Source organism: Fukomys damarensis, unplaced genomic scaffold, assembly GCF_012274545.1.
Source record: "Fukomys damarensis isolate Sample0158 unplaced genomic scaffold, DMR_v1.0_HiC HiC_scaffold_39, whole genome shotgun sequence".
In the NCBI taxonomy this organism is placed as follows: domain Eukaryota; kingdom Metazoa; phylum Chordata; class Mammalia; order Rodentia; family Bathyergidae; genus Fukomys; species Fukomys damarensis.
The window spans coordinates 9,790,758-9,800,424 of record NW_022900951.1 but is presented as its reverse complement, the minus strand read 5'-3'; the positions used below and the strand labels follow the sequence as shown (position 1 = coordinate 9,800,424).

The 9,667-nt window shown below is 40.0% G+C and overlaps 1 long non-coding RNA gene across 1 annotated transcript in view; it reads left to right on the top strand.

Annotated features, from left to right (window-relative positions):
- The first annotated feature begins 464 nt into the window (after positions 1 to 464).
- Positions 465 to 9,667, top strand: part of LOC104855179 — a 23,236-nt gene continuing 14,033 nt past the window's right edge. Inside the window, exon 1 of the long non-coding RNA XR_778332.1 lies at positions 465 to 563. This is a non-coding gene — a long non-coding RNA (uncharacterized LOC104855179). The remainder of the gene's footprint in view (positions 564 to 9,667) is intronic.

Sequence of the window (9,667 nt, the reverse complement as noted above, 5' to 3'; positions counted from 1 at the left end):
TTCATTCTCTTCGGGATCTTCTTTTATACATGTCAATAAACCACACACTGAATCTCTACTGTCTGTGGTTCTATCTACTTTGCTTAGGTTGCTGCAACCTAGTTTCAATAAAACACCTATTCAGCTCTGCGTTTGAAACGCCTGGGGCACTTCGTCAGCACTGAAGACGGTCACCGGCAGCCATCTTTCTTTCTCCTCCTCCAATACCATCGAACAAAATTTGTTCAAATGTAAGAGGTAGGAAACACTTTTGAGGCTTATTTGGTAGAATGAAGTGGGGAGGGGGAGTGGGAACTAAACACAGTTTTAAAAATACGTAAGTTTCAGAAACCTCTCACACAGCCCAAAGTCCACCGCCTCGGTATACTCTCGCGGATAGTGGAAGACGCCGTCAAGAGTCACTCTCACCCCCACCGGGCGCATAGTGCCCGGATGTTACACGCAAAGCGAAATGTACGCATGTGCGGGAGGCAGTACTGAGCGAAGCATTAGGAAGCATCTGAACTACGTACACAGCCTCCACAGCTCACGAGGTGCTCCTATGCTACAGGAGCAGAATCCAGGTAGTGTTTTTTGTTTGTTTGTTTTTTGGTGCCGGGGATAGAACTCGGCAGGTAGTGTTTTTAATAGCAATTTATCTGCCTGGTCCCAGGCCTCACCCAGACCCACACAGTACATTTATTTTACTGTCGCTTTCTTTTTTCTTTCTTTCCTTTTTTAAATCCAGAATTGAACCCAGGGCCTTCTCACTGAGCTACATACCCAACGCGTTTTTTAAAATTTTTTGAAACGCTTTCACCAACTTTCTCAGGCTGAGTTTGAACTTGTGATCTTCCTGTCTCAGCCTGCCGGAGTGTTGGGATTACAAACATGTGTCATTATGCCTGGCCTGTTATGTCTTTTCAATCATTTTTAATGTGGAACAGCTTTTCAGCCTGTCTTTAATGGTACTGACATTTGGGGCTTTTGTTTTTGCAGTAGTGAGGATTGAATCCAGAGCTTTATGCCTGCAAGTCCTGTACCACGGAGCTATATCCCCAGCCCTGGCATTGACATTTTTGAAGAAGATGGGGCAGCTGTTTTGTAACGTGTCCTTCTGTTTAAGGTTGTCAACTGTTTCTCATTAGAAGTGGTTATGAAGTAGTGATAAGAGTTCCTAAGTGATAGAGTTTGTGTCCTTATGGATGTATTGTTTCAGAAACCCTGCCACATAACTTTTGTGCTGACTATTTTAGTTAAGGTGTCGGTCCTCCAGGTTTCTCTTCCTCCTTTGCAATTAATAGCCATTAATAAGTAGGCACTTTGAGACTAAGCCATAGCCTAGTTTTGGGTCTTGTTCCCTCGGAAACTCCACACACACACACTTCTATTAGAATATGTCAAGAACTAACCTCTCTCCCCACCTTACTTTTCTTTGTTTCCTCCCTCAGCTGGCAGTATTACCATCCACTCACATCCTTGAGCTAGAAACCCAGGGATCTTTAGCATCTTTTTATCCCTACACCTAAGTAACCAATATGTCCTACTAATTCTCAAAAACACCTCCCAAATCAGACACCTCCTCAATACTTCAACAACTTGCTTGAGGTACTGTTGTAGATTATCTGCCAAGCCCTGCCTAGAATTTCTTCCCCTAAACCTAAACCTGTGGAGGTCACTCATTGTTCTGCTTAATATCTACTATTTATTTCTCGATTTCATTTTTTATACTGAGAGTGTTAAGGATCTATAGGCTATCATCCAGAACACTGTAATTTGTAATCCAGAACACTCCCAATCTACCTCCCCATCTTCCTATTCTGCATTCCTTGCTTTTCTCCTAAACTCCAGCCAAAATGAATTCACCATTCCTCACATATTTCAAGTTCATTGCAAAATTTAGCTTTGTTTCTTGTTGTTAACTTGGAATGCCTGTTCCCAGATTCTGGGCTGCTGGAGTCTCCTTTTAGAGGTAATTTCTAGGTCTTTTCTATCCTAAAGAAATAATTGAACAAAACAAGCAAAAATGGTCTCAAATTTTCACGTGTTAAAGGTAGAAAAAAAAACCCAGAAGGATAGAGGAAAAAACAGGCTCTACAGAGCAAGTTTGGGCCAGGTAAGAAGGTAAGTAAAAATAAAAATACGTCCTACGGTGCAGGGTGGATTATGAAAAGGCACATTAGTGAGTGCTTAATGGCCACGGTCTCTTCATATTTCCCATACGAGCTAGGTTATCCTATCAAAAACCTGCTGAGTTGGCATTTGGGCTATTTCCAAGATTGAGCTATTACAAACTCCTGCTGTGAACATGGGTGTGCAAATATCGCTATGGTATGATGCTTTTAACTCTTTTGGGAAGATATGTAGAAGGGAAATAGCTGGGTCAGATGGAACCTCTAGTTTAATCTCTCTATTGATTTCCACATTGGTTGCACCAGTCTACACTCCCAACAACAGTGGAGAAGGGGTTCTTTATCCCCACAGCCCCACCAGCACTCATTTTTTCAGTATGAGGATTGAACTCAGGACCTTGTACTTGCGAGGCAGGCACAGTGCCACTGAGCTAGATCCCGGCCCTCCACCAGCATTTGTATTGGTTGATTTCCTTTTTTTTTTTTTTCCTCATTGAGTTTATTGGTACATTTTAGGTATACAGTACAGTTACATTTATCATTGGGATCTTGTATTTCTTGATAAAAGCCATTCGTCCTGGAGATGGAATCTCAGCCTTGTTTTAATTTGTATCAAATGACCAATGATGTTGAAGATTTTTTCATATATTTATGTGCCGTTTGTACTTCTTCATCTGAGAAGTATTTATTCATTTCAGATACCTATTTTTGGACTGAGTTGGATTTTTTTAAATACAGTGGAGTACTACTGAGCCATAAAGGATATAAACTTGAGACTTTTCTAGGTAAATGGTTACACCTTGAGACCATACTGTTAAGTGAAACTAATTGGACACACGTTGTGTAAATATATTGTTTCTCTGGTGTGAGAAACTAGAAGGGTAAATAAGGACCAAAATGTATAATAGATATTGTGAAATAGGAAGCAAATGTTAAAGTGGAAGGAAAGCTAGGGAGGGGGAAAGGAAGGAATGGAAAAGAAAAAAAGGGAAAAGAAGGAAAAAATGGAAACAAAGCTTTTGTAAATAAGGAGGGGAAGTATCAGAGGTCAGTCAATCCTTGATTGCCTAGAAAGGGGGATGGCAAATGCTAAAGTAAAAAGGACATTAGAGACTTGCGTAATTTCAAAATATATGGGAGACTGGGAGGCTAGTGCCTCAGCAGGCAGAGACAAAGACTCTCATTGGGTACACACAATAATTAGGGGAAATATCAGGTTTCTTAGGAGGCAAAGGTAATCCTAGGTCTATGCAGATTTTATGCTGATGAGGATTTTATGTTGATAAGGACTGTAAGGAGAGCATGCTTAAATAGTAGGTGGGATGAGTTAAACTGATGAGGAATTTGTCTCTCAGCAGAAACAGCTGATGTAGTCTTGCCCTTGAAACACAGTTTCACAGGAATATTGAGGCCTCAGTTGGTGACCAGAAGCAAAACAGAGTTATGTTTCCATTTGCCATGGCCAGCCACAGGCAAGGCAACATTAGGCCTTAGACAGCTATAGTCACACTTTAATTATGAAAGGATTTTTCTCCAAAATTTATATAGGGGGACAGGGAAGGGAAGACAGGTTGAAGGGAGGGTCGGGAATTGGGGAAAAAATAAGATGTATCATGCACAGGTACAGATTTCCTATGATGAATGTGATTGTTATGTATAGCTAAAATTGACCACTAAACTAAATTAATTAAAAAAAAAAACCTCAAGTTCTTGCGAGAAGTCCACACGCAGGATTCTGTTATATGCATGTATTGCAGAATTTTATGCGTCCTTTCCCAGCCATTTTTAGCCACACTATTTTGCTTCCTCACTTCCTCATTTTATCCCACTAACCCTCTCACTTGTGCTCTCTAGACTTCTAACTGTATTCTTGTCTTTGGAGATCTTCCTGTGACCTTCCTCACAACAGGTCAGTGCCGCCTGCCCAGACCTATAAGCTTCTCAATTATCAAGACTTTCTCATTCTAAGTTGTGGCCCCAACACCTAAACAGCTCATAACATAGGGGTGAAGGGTTTGCTAAAATATACTGATATAAGATTACATAGAAGAAAAGGCATATTCACTTGTTAACATGAAAAAGAAAAAGAAAACATCAGGTCCTGGAGATCACAATTTATCCATCTACTTCACATTTTTCACTGACTTTTATACCCTTTTTTCTGTTGAGGAGGAGGAGGAAAACGGGGAGTATAGACAATTTTGAGGGCTTATAAATGGTTATTGGGGGAATGGATGGACTGGAATCTCTAGAACTTGAATAAGCCCAAGGGACTGGTATTATCTTGTAAGGAAAGCCCACCCAGCTGTAATTACATTCCACACTCTTTTGAGGGAGAGAGTGGGATTTGGGGGTGAGAGTGGAAAGCAGTTGTGCTCCCTTGGCAGTGTGGGATTATGCAGATGAGGGGAATTCCAGAGAGCCCTTTCATCCCTTGTATGGGAGAGGAGCAGGAATGCTTTCAAGGACTTTTCATTTTATGTAGATTAAGTATGGCTTAATACTGCCATATTTTGGGGATATATGTCCCAGGCCCCAACACTAATATTTAATAAATATTTTTTGAGGAAGTGAAAGATAGTGCAGTTTACAGTAAGCCTCTGTAGTTGCTTGAAGGGATATGGCACTGAATATAAAACGTATTTAACCCTCTGGAAGTTTAGACACACAGTATTTGTATTGCAGAAATTATAGCAATATACATAGTCTTGACTTCGTGACAGTTTTCATTTCCAAAACAGCTTAATTTAGAATTTTAGGCTTAAGAGTATTAAGTTCAGGATAAATCGAGTGAGTTTCCTCTTCACATGTACACATCCTTCCTGTTTGTGTCACTAATGCAGTGGATTAACCTCTTGGTGAGTGCAAAGCTCATAGTGATATAGGGGAAATAATAAAATTCCCTACCTACTTAATGTCAGATACGCTGAGTTCCTGTTCCTCAAAATCGAAGGATGAATTCTAAGAAACAATACAAGTTAAGAGTAGGAAAATTTATTGAGAGAGAAAGCTCCTGAGACAGGAGGGGAACTAAAAATAGGTTGCCAAGGAGCCCACTTCTCAAAGGAAGCTTCATAGAACAAAATCTTGAGGTGGGTACAATGATCAACCAATATGGTTACAAGTATAGACACAGGTAATACTGATCCAATGGGGTAGCAGGTCATGCGGCAAGTGTATGTGGAAAGAACAAAGACCTTTTTAGGAAGGGATGGATCAGGAGGTCCTGGTTACCCACCGGGGTGACTTGTATATAGCCATGCTTTGTTGGACCAGGTGATACCAATTATAATACAATCTTTATTGCTTAACAGCTGAGACATGTAAGCATGGTCATGTTTATCTTGAGGCCTCGTCTTTGACAGATGGCCTCCAGCCACAGTTGTGATGTGTGTGCTCATCTTCTGCACTGACTCCCTTAAGGGCCTAGCCCTGTCTGATTGCTTACAGTATTTCTGCCTAACTTAGCTGTCTATAAGAGTAGCGCAACCAGGGGATAAGAGTGGAGAGCGGTTTACAACTTGCAGAAAGCAAGGACATATTGTGGACATTCTTTAAAGAATTGTTCTTTTCACAAATCCTCAGTAGCACGGGAACTAGTACAAAGAATCAACAACTAAAAAAAAAAAAAAAAATCAACTGGGATCTCATGTTATTAAAAAGCTTCTGCACTGCAAGAGAAACCACCAACAGCTGAGACAACCTACAATGTGGGGAAATTTTTTTTTTCCAGCTGTTCCTCAGATGAAGGTCTACTATCTAGAATATATGAAGAACTCAAAAAGATGATTCCGTGCCAAATATAAAGACCCAATTCAAAAATGGGCATCTGAATTGGACAGACATTTGTCAGACAAGTAAAAGCAGCAAATAAATATAGGAAAAAATGTTCAACATCACTGGTCATTCGAGAGATGCAGGTGAAAATAACACTGAGATTCCACCTCACCCCAGAAAGAATGGTTGCTATTGAGAAATCAACCAATAACCAATGCTGTTGGGCTTGTGGGGAAAAAGGAGACCTTCTCCATTGTTGGTGGGAGTGCAGACTGGTGCAACCACTGGAAATCAATATGGAGATACCTCAAAGAACTAGGATTACAGGTTCTGTTTGACCCAGCTATCCCTCTTGCTGGGTATCTTTCCAAAAGAATTGAAAGAATCATATCACAGAGATATATGCACACCCATGTTTATAGCGGCACAGTTTGTAATAGCTAAAACTTGGAAACAGCCTAATTGCTCATCAACTGGAGACTGGATAAAGAAGATGTGGTTTTTCTGTAAAACAGAGTACTATTCAGCCATTAAGACTGAGAAACTAGAGTCATTTATAGCTAAGTGGATGCGCATTGAGACCATACTCAAATGAAATAGAACACACTTGAGTAAATACAAAATAATTTCTCTTCATGTGAAAAACTAAAAGTGTAAATAAGGTTCAAATTGTATAACTTATAATGTGAAATATGAAGAAATGGTCTAAAGGAGTAGGGGAAGTGGTAGGGGTAGGGGAAAGGAAAGAAGGGAAAAGAAAAAGAATAGGAGAAAATGAAAAAATGGAAACAAAGTCTTTGTAAATAGGGAAAAATGGAGGGGGTTGGAGGGAGGGCAGAGGGATGGGGAAAAAAATAACCAAGATATCTTATGTGAAGGTACAAGATCCCAATGATGTACTGTGTACCTAAAAAGTACCAACCAAGAAAGCAAAGACCTTTTTTTTTTTCTTAAAAAATTATCTTAGTACATGTTTGCAGCAGCGCAGTTTACAGCCATTTTGGGGAATGGACATGTGTCTACTACAGCTTGTTTCTTCTTTCAATCTAGTTCCCGTCTCCCTTCTCTAACTTCCCTATCCCAATTTTCATTCTTGTTGATACTAACCCCATGTCATGTTATGGTATATAATGTCTACATTCATTGAGGTTATTAGGTTCCTGTACATGGCTTATCTTCTTATTTCCTCTATTCCTCCTCTTCACCTCTCACCCTTGTTCCCTTGGGCTCCTTCCCTATTGCAAGAGATCCATCCCCTTGTCCCCTTCTATCCATCCATTCTTCTCTTTGTACTTCATTCAAATGAGAGATATCATATACTATTTAAGCTTGTGTGTCTGATTTATTTCACGCAACATTGTATTTTCCAGGTGCATCCATTTTCCTACAAATATCTCAAAATGTGTCATTCTTTATAGCTGAGTAATAGTCTATTATATATAGATACATTTTCTTAAAACAGATACAGGGATCAATGGAACAGAACAGAAGATACAGAAACATCCCCAGACACATTCAGCTGTTTGGTCTTTGACAAAGGGGCCAAAAGCATTTGTTAGAGGATAGACAGCCTAGTCAGCAAATGGTGCTGGGGAAACTGGATATCTGAGTGTAGAAGATTGAAACTGCTCCCAAATCTCTCACCATGTACTAAATTAAAATCAAAATGGGTCAAAAATCTAAACATTCGCCCAGAAACATTAAACCTACTGGAAGATAAAATAGGTAAACACTTGACACAGGTATAGGAAAGGATTTTCTTAAAAAAAAAAAAAAAAAAACCTAAGCCGGGCATGTTTGCACATGCCTGTAATCCCAGCATTGGGAGGCTGAGGCAGGAGGATCGCTGTGAGTTCGAGACCAACCTGGGCTACGTAGTGAGTTCCAGGTCAGTCTCAACTACATAGTGAGACCCTGTCTCAAAAACCAAAAGAAAAAAAAAACACATAAGAATACTGTAACAGCAAGGATTAACAAACGGGATTGTGTAAGACTAACAAGCTTCTGTACAGCAAAAGTATCGACTAGTAGAATGAAGAGACAACCTACAGAAGGGGGAAAATTTTTCTGGCAGCTACTCCTTTGACAGAACTAATATCTAGAATATATGAAAAACTCAAGTCAAATCACCTAAAATTAAAAACTCAGTCAAGAAATGAGCATGTGAAATCAACAGATACTTCACAGAGGAAGAAGTACAAATAGTCAACAAGAACAGAAATGCTCAACATGTCTGGCCTTTACAGAAATGCAAATTAAAAAAAGGCCAAGAGTGCATCTTACTCTGGAAAGAGTGCCAATCATTAAGAAATCAAATAAGAAATGCTGGTGAGGCTTTGGTGAAAAGGGAACCCTCCCTCCCTGTTGATGGGAATGCACACTAGTACAGCCATTGCGGCAATCAGTATGGAGATTTCTCAGAGAACTGAAATTAGAAATTCCATTTGACTCGGCGATTCCCCTGCTAGGTATCTTCCCCGAAGAGTTTAAGACATCGTACTGCTGCAGAACATGCATAGCAGCACAGACTGTAATAGCTAAATCCTGGAAGCAGCTTGCATACCCATCAACAGATGACTGGAGAAGGCAAAGGGCTTTTATTGAGGAAACTTACTTATATTCATCTAGCAAGGACTCCTAATCCCATGTAGAGGTGGGTACGTTTCTGAATAGACTCAGTTCAAGGTCATATACCACATGTTCAAGATGGCAGATGCATTCACCTCTCTGCAGAATTTAGTGTTACAAGAAGCAATGCTTATACTAGGTGACCTGAAAAGAATGAGTTAGTGCTTTAGCTCAAAAAATAAACCAATTTTGAAAGTATGTTAACAGTTATTTAAGGGGCCGCAGCTTTTTCCCCTAAAAATAGAGGTGCTTCCCCCAAAAGTGCCTGCCTAGTGCCTAATAGTTGATCAAAAGAATATATCTTACGAGGAAATTCAGTTTGTTTTGAGGAGTCTTTCCTTAGTAGTAGATAATTAGCTTTTCAGGTATCTGAGTCTTCAATGCACATGTAGATCCCCTGAGAGTCTTGTTGAAATGCAAATTCTTATTTTGTAAGACTAGGGTGGGACCCATAATTCTGTATATTTCTAAAAAGGCTGCTAGTGCTGCTAATCTGTAATCTACACTTCAAGCAACAAGAGCCTCAGTGACAGGTTATCAACATTAGGTTTATCCAGTGAGCTGTCTAAAAAGGCTGTACTAATCAGAATTTCCAAAGACAAGTATCTAGTTGTCTCTACTTGTAAATAAATCAAAGTCTGTCTTTCCTGAGATACAGTTTTACTGTGCGGTCCGGGCTGGCCCTGATCTTTCAGTCCTTCTGCCTCAGTCTCCTCAGTAGTTGGCTTTACAGGGATGTGCCACCACCCCAGCTTCCTGGAGATTCTTAAGTGACAAGAGCAATACTACAATATGAATGGTGATGGGGTTTAGGGCGTGCTATCCCCAAAATGACAGCTTGCCATTTGAAATAACAGCAGAGGCAGGAAAGTCTCTCTCACATTCCCCTCACTTTTCTCTCTTCAAGCAGGCTGTTTTAGTCATTTTGTTTTTATTAGTTCGTGGTTGCAGTACATAATGATTCCATTTATTGTGGGGAGTTGGTACATGTATTTGTACGTGTATTCTGCACATCTTAATTCTTTTTTTTTTTTTTTTTTTTTTTTTTTTGAGATGGGGTCTCACTATGTAATTGAGACTGGCCTGGAACTCACTATGTAGCTCAGGCTGGGCTCGAACTCACAGCGATCCTCCTGCCTCAGCCTCCCGAG